At 40.2% G+C, this 12,672-nt stretch overlaps 1 long non-coding RNA gene across 1 annotated transcript; it reads right to left on the reverse strand.

Moving 5' to 3' along the window:
- Positions 1-1,116: 1,116 nt before the first annotated feature.
- On the reverse strand, positions 1,117-3,481 carry LOC310825432. Its single transcript, XR_014555312.1, has 2 exons — positions 1,933-3,481; positions 1,117-1,471 (listed from the first exon to the last, which is right to left on the reverse strand). It is a non-coding gene; the product is annotated as an uncharacterized lncRNA (long non-coding RNA).
- Between the last annotated feature and the right edge of the window lie 9,191 nt (positions 3,482-12,672).

The following is a 12,672-nucleotide window of genomic DNA, read 5'->3' on the forward strand; positions in this document are numbered from 1 at the left end:
GGCCATCAGCCTCCCCGACGCGTTTGTTATGGGATCAAGAGAGCATCTGTTTCCCCAGGGGGGCTGCAGGGGATTGTCCAGGAGTGCTGCGGAAGATAATATAGCATAATTTGTTTCAAATGCCATTTATGCCAAGGGCAAGGCAAAAGGATATGTTATCGCAAAGAGTTGGGAATTCGAAGGCAAAAGGAATAACTCTGTTTTGCTTTGAGATTGGGGTGGGAAAAGAATGAGATCATATTCAAACACGTGTTCTGCAGCCTTACAGCTTAGTGAGGGATCCCATTTGTCATAATCAAAAGCAAATCTGCATAATTTGTGGCCCAAAAGCAGATCACCAGCCACATACAGTAGCCTATTATTATTGCTCTGGGACTGCAAAAACATGGTCTATCCAGCATCTTACAGGCCATACAACATGACTTTGGGGTTCAATTTTTTTGCAGATCTGGTTGCAATACAATAGAATAGTAAGAGGCCTACACAGAATCTCCTCCATCAGAGGCCTACAGACAGAGAACTTGAGTTTGTCCTGCCAAAAGTGGAATGTGGCAGAGTCCAGAAGAGAGGATGGAGGAAGGCAGCTGCCTGCACTGACTATTTGGAAAGCGGAAGGTATAGTGTGGATCCCTGAACCCATCTGTCTGTGTTTCTATGGAGCCAGGGTTGATGGAGGTGGAGAGGGCCCCTTCGGTGGGCAGATTCCCAGGACCTCCCTTCCTAAACACCAGGTGGATTGCCTTGCTCTTTGAATCTATAATGCACATTCCAAGTGACCCATTTATAAACATGTCAATCAGGATAACTTTCTTGGCTCAGCCAAATGTAGACACTTTCACATGGAAATAATGCCACAGCCATAATGTGTTATTTGTGCTGAAACTGGATTACACAAGCAGGGCACTCTGCCTGGCCTGATATTATTATATCAATAGGACATTCCTTTTCCTTCTAAAGCTTAAGATCTGTCAAGAAGCCTAACAACAGAGTTGCCAGCAGGCAGTCTGAGTGAAACTCTGATGGGTTTTATTGGAAAGGGCTGCAAATTGTGATTGGCCTGTTATACTAAAGTATCAGAGGAGCCACTCGGCAAAAAAAAAAAAACAACTCTCACAATTCAAAACAACCCTCCTTAGCTTCAGAGATTTATTGTTCCATATGCCACTGTTTAAAAACAGCATCACATGGCTAGACATTCGCATCAGACTCCCTCTGAAAACAGTATAAAGGCTTCTGCTGATTTCAGTGAGCTGCCAATTAAAAATGTAAATGGTCTTTCCAATGGTCTCTTTGAAGAGCAGCTGTTTGGATTTCCTTTTAAAGCTGACACTTGGCATCACTGCTTTCAAGGAGTCTATTAGCTGCAGCAGAACAACGGCAATAGCCAGGGATGAACTTGTGCTAGTCTTGTGGATCCCTCCTGCATATGTGGTTTATAGTCCCAGGGGTCAGGGGGGAAATCCAGAAGGTACTGAGGAAAAAAGAAAACACACATACTAACCTGCTGAAGCAACTTATTCATTGGCCACAACATCTGGCTTTAATCATCTCTGGAGTGGGGGATGGGAGAAAAGCACCCCTAAGCAGCAATCTTGGTGTACCCATCTGCAATGTCATTGGGCAGGTGTGGACACACACACACACACACACACCTCATTGCTGGGACTGCCTACTTGTTTTCAAATAGACACACTGTACGGTAATGCAGAATTGATCTGCAGTGAGCTTTTATTTTGGGAATAAAACCAGTTTTCTCAAGAAGCACTTTTCAGGGGCAAAAGATATGTGCGGATTTATTGATGATAAGCAAACTATTGCTATGATTAAGTATCCAGAAACACCCCCACTTTTGTTTGTCACTTGGGTGATACAGAAAGAATGATAGTAAACAAATGACTCCACAACCCGCTTCCATTGTCTTTTGAAGCTTACATTCTACTATGGCAATCCCAGGGTGAAGACAGTGCTCCTGACTGATGGCTCATTTACACAAACACTGCTCCTGATTCAGCATGTCACTGCAAACCCATCATTTTCCCTGCAATAGCATGCTGAATGAAAATAAAAATTAGTAGTTTGCACACAAAAAGTGGAAAGGTCTTTGTAACATAAAAATTAGTTCAATTTAAGGCTGTAGCATGCATTTACACTGCCTATCAACTTGTGTATATCAGATATACAGAATGTAAGTTGGGATTTATTTATATTTATGAAAGCATAGAAAAAGTATGTGCAGTTGTGGGGAAGGAATCAGTTTAATTAATATAGTACACTTTCCCGTTGTGAACACTCTGGCATAATTGACCAAGTGAATACTGTATATGAACTTCATTCTTGATTAAAGAACATGCAATGAACAGAAGGATCAACAAGGTGTTATTTCCATCTATATTTGCTATATTCAAGATGGGATTGAGTTTTCTAGCAGCATAAGCAAAGGATGAAATATTTTCATTTCTAGAAGCGCTAAGAACATCAAACTTAAATACCCATTTAAGAATGGATGTTGTCTCTTAACTTAAAAGACGTAAAACAGCCTCTAAATTATGAGATTAACTGGAATGATCCTCTGAGCTGCTTGATCCAAAACTGTCTACTACGGGAATCCTTATCCATCCCCCCCACCCCCGCCATTTGGTTTCATACTATATGCAGGTATAGGATATTAAGTTAAATGAACAGTAGTATATGTCTTTAAAAATTATTATTTGATTCAAAGAAATAAGGCCCTAGAAAGGAAGAAAACTAAAGACTGTGTGTGTCTGTGTGTTGTTGTTTTTTAATGAATCATCTGAAATTTAAATAGGCTTATACTTTTAAAGGATTGTAATCTCGATTGTAGGCAAAATCCTTAAAAACATTATTAAGAGATGAGATCATCAAACATCTGGAGTTATATGAACTCAATACAGAATTGTCACCAGAATTTCAAATGGGATAAATTTAGCCTGAGAAAACTAGTGGAATAGTTAGGGTGAAGGCAGGGTGAAGAGATGGAGCTTGACATTTGGGGGGGGGGGAATTTAGGCCTGCTTCAGGCAGATTAGCTCTCCATTTGTATATCATGTCTAGAAAAACATGTGCACATAGGACAAACACACTTGTGTTTTGCATTTTTGCATGCAGTGGGAGCCACCTCCCAGTTTCTCAAATTAAGTTCAAATGACATTCACGTTTAGCTCGATCGTTGTGCAGTCTAAAAAGAATCTTGCATGGTAAAAAAGAGCTGCAACTCAGGGATGGCTTGTTTAGCTGCCCACTATTGCGCTGTCCTTCTCTGGTTCCTGTTTTGGAACAAGTCGTGTGGCATGGGTCCAAGGACTCAGCAATCAAATCCCAGGGCTTTTTGCACCTTAAGTGCTGTGGTTTGTGTGACTAGGACATGTGGACATTGCAAAAACTGAGCATGCATGAGCAGCACCAGTTTCACAATAGGCTTATTTTGGAAATGCTCAAATTCCCATGGAATTCACTGGGGTTTAGACATATATAGGATTAGTTAATGGAGTTGTTAGGGGGGGGGGGGAAGAGTTCAAAAGGAACCTGTAGATCAGACTGTTGCAGAAGTATGTAAGAGCTATATATTCCATCTTTCATGATACTGTCGCAGCAGGTGGGAAAAGATGCTGAAACACATAAACTCCAAATGACATTGTGATGAATAACTATTCCCTAACATAAATTCACTTCTGTGCATTCTTGAGGGACAAAGATTAAACCAGCTCAGTTGATTAGTGTGTGGTGCAGATAAAACCAACGTTGCAGGTTCTATCCCTGTATAGGACAGGAGCATATTTCTGCATTGCAGGGGGCTGGACTAGATGATCCTCAGGGTCCCTTCCAACTCTTTGATTCTATGAAAGATGAAGAAGCACTTGGAACTGCAGAAGAGAATGTTTGCATAGACCAGCGCTAATAAGATAAACCAGGCATGGCAATGAGAAATTTTGTCCTCAGACATGCTTTACAGAACTGGGTTTAGGAGTGAGGGCAAAATACAGAACACAATCATATGTATCTCTAAGTACCGTACTACCCCTTCTGCCCTCTGATTGACCTTCTAACTATCACTGTGGCACTATTCACAAGAGCTGACTTTGGAATACATGATAACACAGTATAATTGTTACACATTCCTAAGTAGCTAAATTTATTTGACTCTTGGATTCATGCCTTAGAGCACGAAGTAAAACATGTAATAATTGCTCTAAAAAAGAATGGTTTGACATGCTTTAGTGTCTGCCTTGTTATTTAATTGTTTTGTATTCATTTGAGATAATTTCTCCCGCACAGCCTTTTTAACAGTTTGATGAAAGAGGAAAAAAACCCAAAGGGCAAGAAGGGGTAAAGAGGGTGAGTTGGATAAAAGCGTACACTATGCAGGCTAATGGAAAAAGAAACAGGGTTCAATGAAAAATGGGGCAAATGCAACCAAAAATGCACTGGAAATAAACAGAGTTGGGGAGGAAGCTATAAAAAAGGACAGTGCTAATTATGAGAGAATGGATGAATTAGTCACAGAAAATGAAGTTAATTAGAACTAAGTATTCACTGTGAACTAAAGAAATAAAAAAGCTGCACCAAATAGCACCTTCTCTGATGCCATAGGTACTGACTAGCTGTTCCCCGCTGGCTATATAGCACAAATGCCTGCAGGGTGGGGGCTCTACAACTGAGCTTACCTTCCCATTGAAGTATTTTACTGTCACTGTAAATAAAGCTCAGGGGATGCAAATGTGCTGAGTAGGAAGATTATACTTTTGACAACCTTTTTCTAATAACTAAGTTCAAGAAATGTGGAAATAAATTAACACATAAAAGAGAGTAATTGTCAGACAAATCCTGAAAGCTCCATAAATCACTGTTGTTGCACCCCTCCCCAATACTGAAGAATCAAAACCAAATCACTCCAGGGTAACTGTTCCAGCAGCCCCCTAGGTTATATCGTATCCTTACCCCACTAGCAAAATTGGCAAGGAACCAAGTAAGCCGTAGCCATAAGCGACAGCAAAGGAATTCTTAGCATTCTTCACTTAAAGTGTACATGCCAATATAAATTCTTTGTTTTGAGGAGCAGCTTAAAATTACCAAATGACTATTTTGGTTAGCAAACTATATGCATTGGGTAATGAATAACAGAAGGTGTCTGTTAGGAGCAACAGTAGTAACATATTGTTTGCACATTTAAACCTAAAATGGCAGTACCAACTTGACATATCCCCCCCCCAAACGATACGTGTTTTCAAGCAAAAACCCCTAATACATGTACCTATTATGTACCTATTCCAGTTATCACAAAGATCAACAATTGTTCAGTAAAAGTAGTCTGTGTGAGGTAGGTTAGATTTAGGGGTAATCATTTGCCCCAGCAAAGAGCTTCATGGCTGGGTGGAAATTTGAATTCTGGTCTTCCCAGTTCCATCCAAACACTCAGGATTTTCTGAGGGAAGCCATGGCAGATGAACTGAAATGAAGCCAGCATATGCTTGCAGTGTAATAGGGCCTTATTCTTTCTTGCGGAAGTTGAAGTCAATTGTTATACAGTGGTACCTCGGGTTAAGTACTTAATTTGTTCCGGAGCTCCGTACTTAACCTGAAACTGTTCTTAACCTGAAGCACCACTTCTTCCTGAAATCTCACAAGATCTCATGAACTCTGTAAGATCTTGCAAGAGCTCAGTGAGATCTCACAAGATCTCACCAGAATCTGCAATTGTTGCTGCCAGGCACTGCTGCACAATCCAGGTAATGGAGACTTGGGCGGTGGTGAAATTCTCAGCATGCTGTACGCTGAAAGAAAATTAGATGAAAATGATGTACTTGTGGTATTTGACTCCTAGTAAGCTTGCAAAAAGGTATAAGACAAGTGCAAATATCTGCTGGAAATGTAAGCAAAAGGAAGGCACCTTCTATCATATGTGGTGGACCTGTAAGTTTCTAAAAGCATTCTGGGAAATGATATACCGTATTTTTCGCTCCATAAGACACACTTTTTTCCTCCTAAAAAGGGGAAATGTCTGTGTCTTATGGAGCGAATGTGTGGTCCCTGGAGCCACATCTTACTCCACTAGTGAATCTTGTTCATTTCTCAGGGATACATAGTTTGTGTTATCATCATCATAAACTTTTTTGATCATGATTAGCAGTTATTCCAATTATTTTAAGTACAGTTCGAAACATCTTTGACTATACAAGTTTGTTGTGGAGATAAATCTGAAAGCACAAACACTTTGATTTTGTTCATTCATTCGTATGTTTCCAAAGATATCTAAGAAGGAAATATTTAGGCGCAACAATATCATATTGTTGGACAATATGGACAATGGCACTACTCTGAGTTTGACTAAAGTTGTGCATCACCTAGTTAATTTTTTTTTTTAACAGGACTCTTGCAGTTTGTAAAAGCAACAACAAAAGCATTGATGCAAAGGGCTTGGTAAATTTCAGAGGAATGAATTCACTGAATATAACACCATTCAGACACTTAAATGAGAGGTGAGCAGTACATATGACAAGAATGGCCCCCCCTCCTTTTAACCATGGCCCAAGGTGACTGCCTCATCCCACCCCCCACTGTGTGGCTCAAAAGTATCCCATCCTTGTTGCCAGTGAAAAATATTATGAAGAGGCTGTACAGAGGACATATAACAACAGTTTTCAAAATCTAAAATAGTTTATGGAGGGAACCAACCATGCAGCAGTTTGCTGCTTGCAATGTGGAACTGAAAACTATATTGACTCTGAGGTTGCTAGTATGGAAAGCCAAGAAGGACCTTGTGGTGAGTTCATTCCGGGGTAATTTGGGTTCAGCCTCTTACTCCTGTCCTCAAACAGTACAAGTCTAGATGTCTTGAGCTGTGTAATATTACGTTCCAGTCTGACTGCAATTCAAACTGATATGATAATAGACACCTATCACCTGACTATTATACTAATCATCTTTACTGAAGCTGAAAATCTGTCCAACTGCAATCAAATGTCAAGTAAGGCATTTAGGGTCAGGGTGTTTTTCTATTCCCCCCATTATTACTACTGTTAGAGTAATTTTGTATTATTTTTGCACTAGAAAGCAAGGCATCCACTGCATAGCAGGACACTTAGTATCAGATTGAGTTTCAAGTTCAGAGAGTAAAATAATCAAGACATTGGCAGAAACAAACTAAAAACACATGACTCTACTTCAAGTAGCCAAAAGAATCTGAATAACTGAACCCTGTACAAAGACATCTTGTTAAACAATAACAAGAATGCTGCATACCTATACAAATACCAATATATAAAAAGTGATCTTTGATCAGACTTGTAGTTAAAAAATAAACCTTATTGTTCCCATTTTTCAAATTCTTCTCAAAAATATGCTTACAATTCAAATCAACTTAAATGGGAAAGCAAATAAAGTAGCATAGCCAAACAGTTGCTTCTAAAATTAGGGCAGGATGCACTTCTAAGCACCACCAATTTCAAAGGCAGAGCAGCCAGGCAATCCTATTGTTCCTCCATCAACACAATACAGGTGGAATATGGTGCAACTTAGGTTCCACTTACCTGGGAATAAGCACCACTGAGTTGAATAGGACTTAGTTCTGAGTAGACATGATTAGGATTACAGTGTTAGTCAGGATCCTACACTCATCCACACAAAAGCTGATGAGAAAACAAACACAGAACAAAAAAAACAGAACAAAGCAACCCTGCCAGCCAGATCCCCAGCATGGCAACATCGCCAATCACAGAACGGCATGCCAGTGACATCTGCACATCAGCCTGGCACAGAAGGAGTCAATCTACACATGATGAAAGGGAAAAGCCCTCATAATATCAACCAACCTGACCCCATCCCAACCACATGCACACAGACACATTCTACCAAGTAGGAGGCACTGAGATACCAATAACAAAAAATCAACCATTAAGCATGCACTGCCATAAGAACACACTGTCATGCCTGTTCTGTGACACGAAATTGTGGTGAATTAGCAGTACGTCTTGCCATCACCACATCCTCAGTTAGTCATCCAGCAGAACCTTTCTGTGTGGTTCAGGGCCCGCTTCAGCTAAGAGCCTTCAGAAGCATACCGTGACATGATAGCAATAATGAATCAAGTGTTACAGAATCATAAATATGGAGGACAATTTTCTACTGTGATGTGGGACCAATCCTCATTCAGGATTCTTATCCTAATGAATCCTAATTGCAGTGTGGCACCATTCTCAAAAGGATGCAGTAAGGGGCATACTGAGAAGATTGTTCCAAATGATTCAAGCAAGCAAGTTGAATCGTACACTTTGGGGAAGCAATATATATATAACCATCACAGTGAGCATTCCCAAGTAATTATTCTTAACAAAATAAATAAAAGTCTGCAGAACTCATGGGAAAGCACATCACGGGTCAGCATTACATTGCCCTAGATTTATTAATTTTTTCTATTGTATGGTTATGTAAGAAACCTCAAACCACCTAATTTGAAGACTTTAAAATGACATTCAACAAATGCTGTAAAATAATTATTAACCAGAGGACCTACAAGATCTAGCGTATTTAGCATATGCTAGGTAAAGGTAAAGGTACCCCTGCCCGTACGGGCCAGTCTTGACAGACTCTGGGGTTGTGCGCCCATCTCACTTAAGAGGCCAGGGGCCAGCGCTGTCCGGAGACACTTCCGGGTCACGTGGCCAGCGTGACATCGCTGCTCTGGCGAGCCAGAGCCGCACACGGAAACGCCGTTTACCTTCCCGCTGGTAAGCGGTCCCTATTTATCTACTTGCACCCGGGGGTGCTTTCGAACTGCTAGGTTGGCAGGCGCTGGGACCGAGCAGCGGGAGCGCACCCCGCCGCAGGGATTCGAACCGCCGACCTTTCAATCGGCAAGTCCTAGGCGCTGAGGCTTTAACCCACAGCACCACCTGCGTCCGTAGCATATGCTAGCATAAAGCAAAAAGAATGTTGCTTGCTAAAGTTTTGTTTCTGAATGACGCTACTCTGGGTATATAGAATACTTTCATTAAGGTAAATAAAGATTCATATTATTAATAAATGTTGGAAATATGCCAGTATTCACCCAAGCCCTCTTATCATATAGGTTTCCACGAATTATCTTTTGGACTGATAAAATATAAGGGTTAGATTCTTAGATCTTACCGAAGACAACAGAATAACTTCAAGCAACTTCAGTCACAAGTGCATTTCTCTATAAGCAGTAAATAAATAGTGGAGAAAGTATAGCTTGATTTATGGAGATGATGCACTTTCTGACCCTAGTTTTATTCTCTTAAATGAAAGCTTTATTAATACACGCAGTAAAAGATAGTTCTAATTTCGGCAATGGAGAAGGGACCAGTGATTATGGCTAATCTGTCAAATTGTACACTGATTCAAGGTCAGTTTAAAATACTTCTCATTCTTTCCTGAATTAGTCAGCCTGAAGAATGAAGCATGTTTCTGAGAAGGCAAATACACAAACAGAGCATGTTATTAGTTATTTGCATGGAAACTTGTGTGGGAAAGTGGAAAATTGACCCTTGGAAAGCAAGGGAGTCAAAGGTGTGCTAGAGGAAGATAGGGAGATTGCAGAGAAGATGAATTAATTCTTTGCATCTGTCTTTACAGTGGAAAATGTATGGCAGATTGCTATGTCTGAACTAACTTTTGTAATAAGGGAGTCTGGGGAACTGCAGCAAATAGTGGTGATGAAAGATGAAGTTCTAGGTCTAACAGACAAAACAAAAACCAACAAATCTCCCACTCCAGATGGCATCCATCCAACAGAAATTGCTGATCTTCTCACAAAAAGATATAACTTGTCCCTAAGAGCAGCTTCCACACCTGAGGCCTGGAAAGTGGCCAATGTAAAACCAATTTTAAGACAGGGATCCAGGAAATTACAGTGTGGTTAAATTGATGTCTGTTCTGGGAAAACTGGTGGAAAATATGGCTAAAGATAAAATAACCAAGCATAGAGAAGAACAAGCCTTGGCTTCTGTAAGGGTGAGTCCTGTCTCACTAACCTCTTCAAGTTTTTTGAGGGTCTCAGCAAACATATAGAGGTGACCCCATTGATACTGGCTAGGAGTGCCTATTTCCAGCTATGACTGGTTTGCTAGTTACAACCCTTTTTAGCCACAGGACCCTATACTCTGGTAACTCGACAATTAGATTATTGCAAAGCACTCTACATGGGGCTACCCTTGAAGACAACTCAGAAATTTCAACTGGTCCACAATGCAGTGGCCAGAACTCATATAGCCCTCTTCTAAAACAGCTGTATTGGTTGCCAGTTTGTTTCTGGGCCCAATTCAAGGTGCTCATTTAAAGCCCTGAACAATGTAGGCTCCAAATATCTGAAAGACTGCCTCATTCCCTACAGACCCTCCCAGAGGTGGTCTGGGAGAGGGAATTCTCTGTGGCAGCACCTAAGTTGTGGAATTAACCCTCCACAAAGGTGCATCTGTCTTCTTCACAATACAGCTTTTGCCAAATGCTGGAGATGCACCTCTTTAACCTGGCCTTTGACACCTGAAATGTGTGCCTATCTCACTGTGTACTTTTGGGGCTACCCTACACCTGTGATTGTAATTGCTTTCAATTTTCAATTGTTGTAAGCTGCCCTGGGGTCTGTTGGTGAAAGACAAGTACGGTAATAAAACAACAACAACAACAACAACAATGCACTAAAGCTACTTTGCACCTTATTTAGCACCTTGAAACAAGTGCTAGAGCTCAAAACTGAAACACAGAAAGGTGACCTGTGTATGCACACTAACTTTCATTTCTAGATCTTGATGTTCAAGCTAGATATCACATTTGGGTGTGTTTTGCATATTCCACAAGCCACTTGAAAACAGGCTTAGAGGTCAGTGTGAGATTCAAACTAAAAATGTATGATAGTGCTGTGAGCATCCATCCTGATTTTCATTCTGCTGTCTTCAAGTCAGATATCACATTGTTGGTATGTTTCACATTTTTTGCTGCCTCCTGTGAAAATGGTTGTGGGTTGATGTGGTATTTGAACTTAGAATATGTTCTGAAGTTGTGCCCTAAACTTCATTATAATGTTCAATGGAGTTATCATATTCCAAACATCTTGGCCAGCCTAGGAATAAGGCATGGGCAGGGGGGTGAAAAGAAAGATTGACATCAAGATCTGCTGCTCTGGGTGGACAATTCCCCCAAACTGAGCTGTGAAACTGGCTATGGGGAAAATGAAACTGGCTATGAGGAAAATAATCCTGGCTATGAGAAAAATGGTCTAGAGGGAATTTGCCTGGCAAGGGAAGTGCCCCTCTATCTTATCAGTTCTTCCCTCCATATCCCTCCTTCATATTATCACATGAATTTAAGATTACATGTAATTTTGCCCTCTCAGTGATGAACCACAAAAGCCAAATGCATTTCTTTCCCCACGCTCTGAATAAGCCTAGATGCAGGGACTAGAGGAAAATCTCTTAACTGTGGAATGAAAATTTGTTAAATATATCATTTATTCACTTAACAATTTAAATCTTGCCATGCCTGTGCTCGTCATATAAACCACCGAAAGAAGAGTGGTATTTTATGACCATTTTTTCAAGCACTCCAAATTTTAGCAAAATTAACAATTGTTGTATTATTTTAGACACATGCCCCTGCCCATTGTGTCTATTAAGAGCTGACTTTATTAGCATGGGCAACTTTTTATATTTTGTCACTATTAAATAATTTTGTCACTATTTATAATAATTTAGCATTAGTTCTATCTCGTTTGATTATATTAAATTAACTAGAAAAACAGCTAAGAATATCATTTCTGCATATCTTATTTTCATTGCACACTTTCATAATAAGAGAAAGTGTTTTTTCTTCTATCATTTTCTCTAAACATCCAGGCATGTAAATATGTGTCTATGTCTAGACAGGAACTTTCTGCCACAGAACCACATATCTAATCTCCTCTTCTTTGCTAGCTACTGTTTCTGACAGTCTCAGCCATGAATGGTTGACTGTCACATCCTTAAGAAGCCTAGTTCTATCTATCACATAAACTGAGCAAATGCTCCTAATAACCTCAATTTCAGCCTAATGTCAAGGTGAATGGCAGTCACTCATAGATACATATTAGTTTGTATCCAGCTTCATATCTGAGAGCTTTTATTTTAGCACCATACAGTATGCATCACAAGGTGTGAGAAGTGACTACTAGTGACAGTATCATTTGGCTTTCAATGTCGTATTTTTCAAAAGAATGTTACTGAAAGGTCATATATTTTTCTGACACAGCACCAGAAGAAGCCAAAAAATGAGATGTTATATTATTTCTGAAAAAATGAGATGTTATAATTATTTCACTTGATAAAGATTTCCAACATGTAGAAGAAAATGCGGTAAATTGCTTCTCGTAGTGGCTGTCTCTGTGTGTATTTATGCAACAGCTCACTGTGAATTGATGTTTCCCATCCTGCTGCAAACTTTGCTGGTAGGCTTTTATAGATGTGAAGAGCTTCTTCTGATCCATGTAGTAAATTGCTGGACACCAGTGGCTACTATAGGGGATTTTGCAAGCCCTTAGCTTCATGTTACAGGGAACCAGGCAGAGGGCCTTCTTGGTAGTGGCGCCCGCCCTGTGGATAGTCCTCCCATCAGATGTCAAGGAAATAAACAGCTATCCTAATTTTAAAAGACATCTGTTTAGGGAAG

The sequence above is a fragment of the Podarcis gaigeae genome (genome assembly GCF_964106915.1).
Source record: "Podarcis gaigeae genome assembly, chromosome: 10".
NCBI classification, from domain to species: Eukaryota; Metazoa; Chordata; class Lepidosauria; order Squamata; family Lacertidae; genus Podarcis; species Podarcis gaigeae.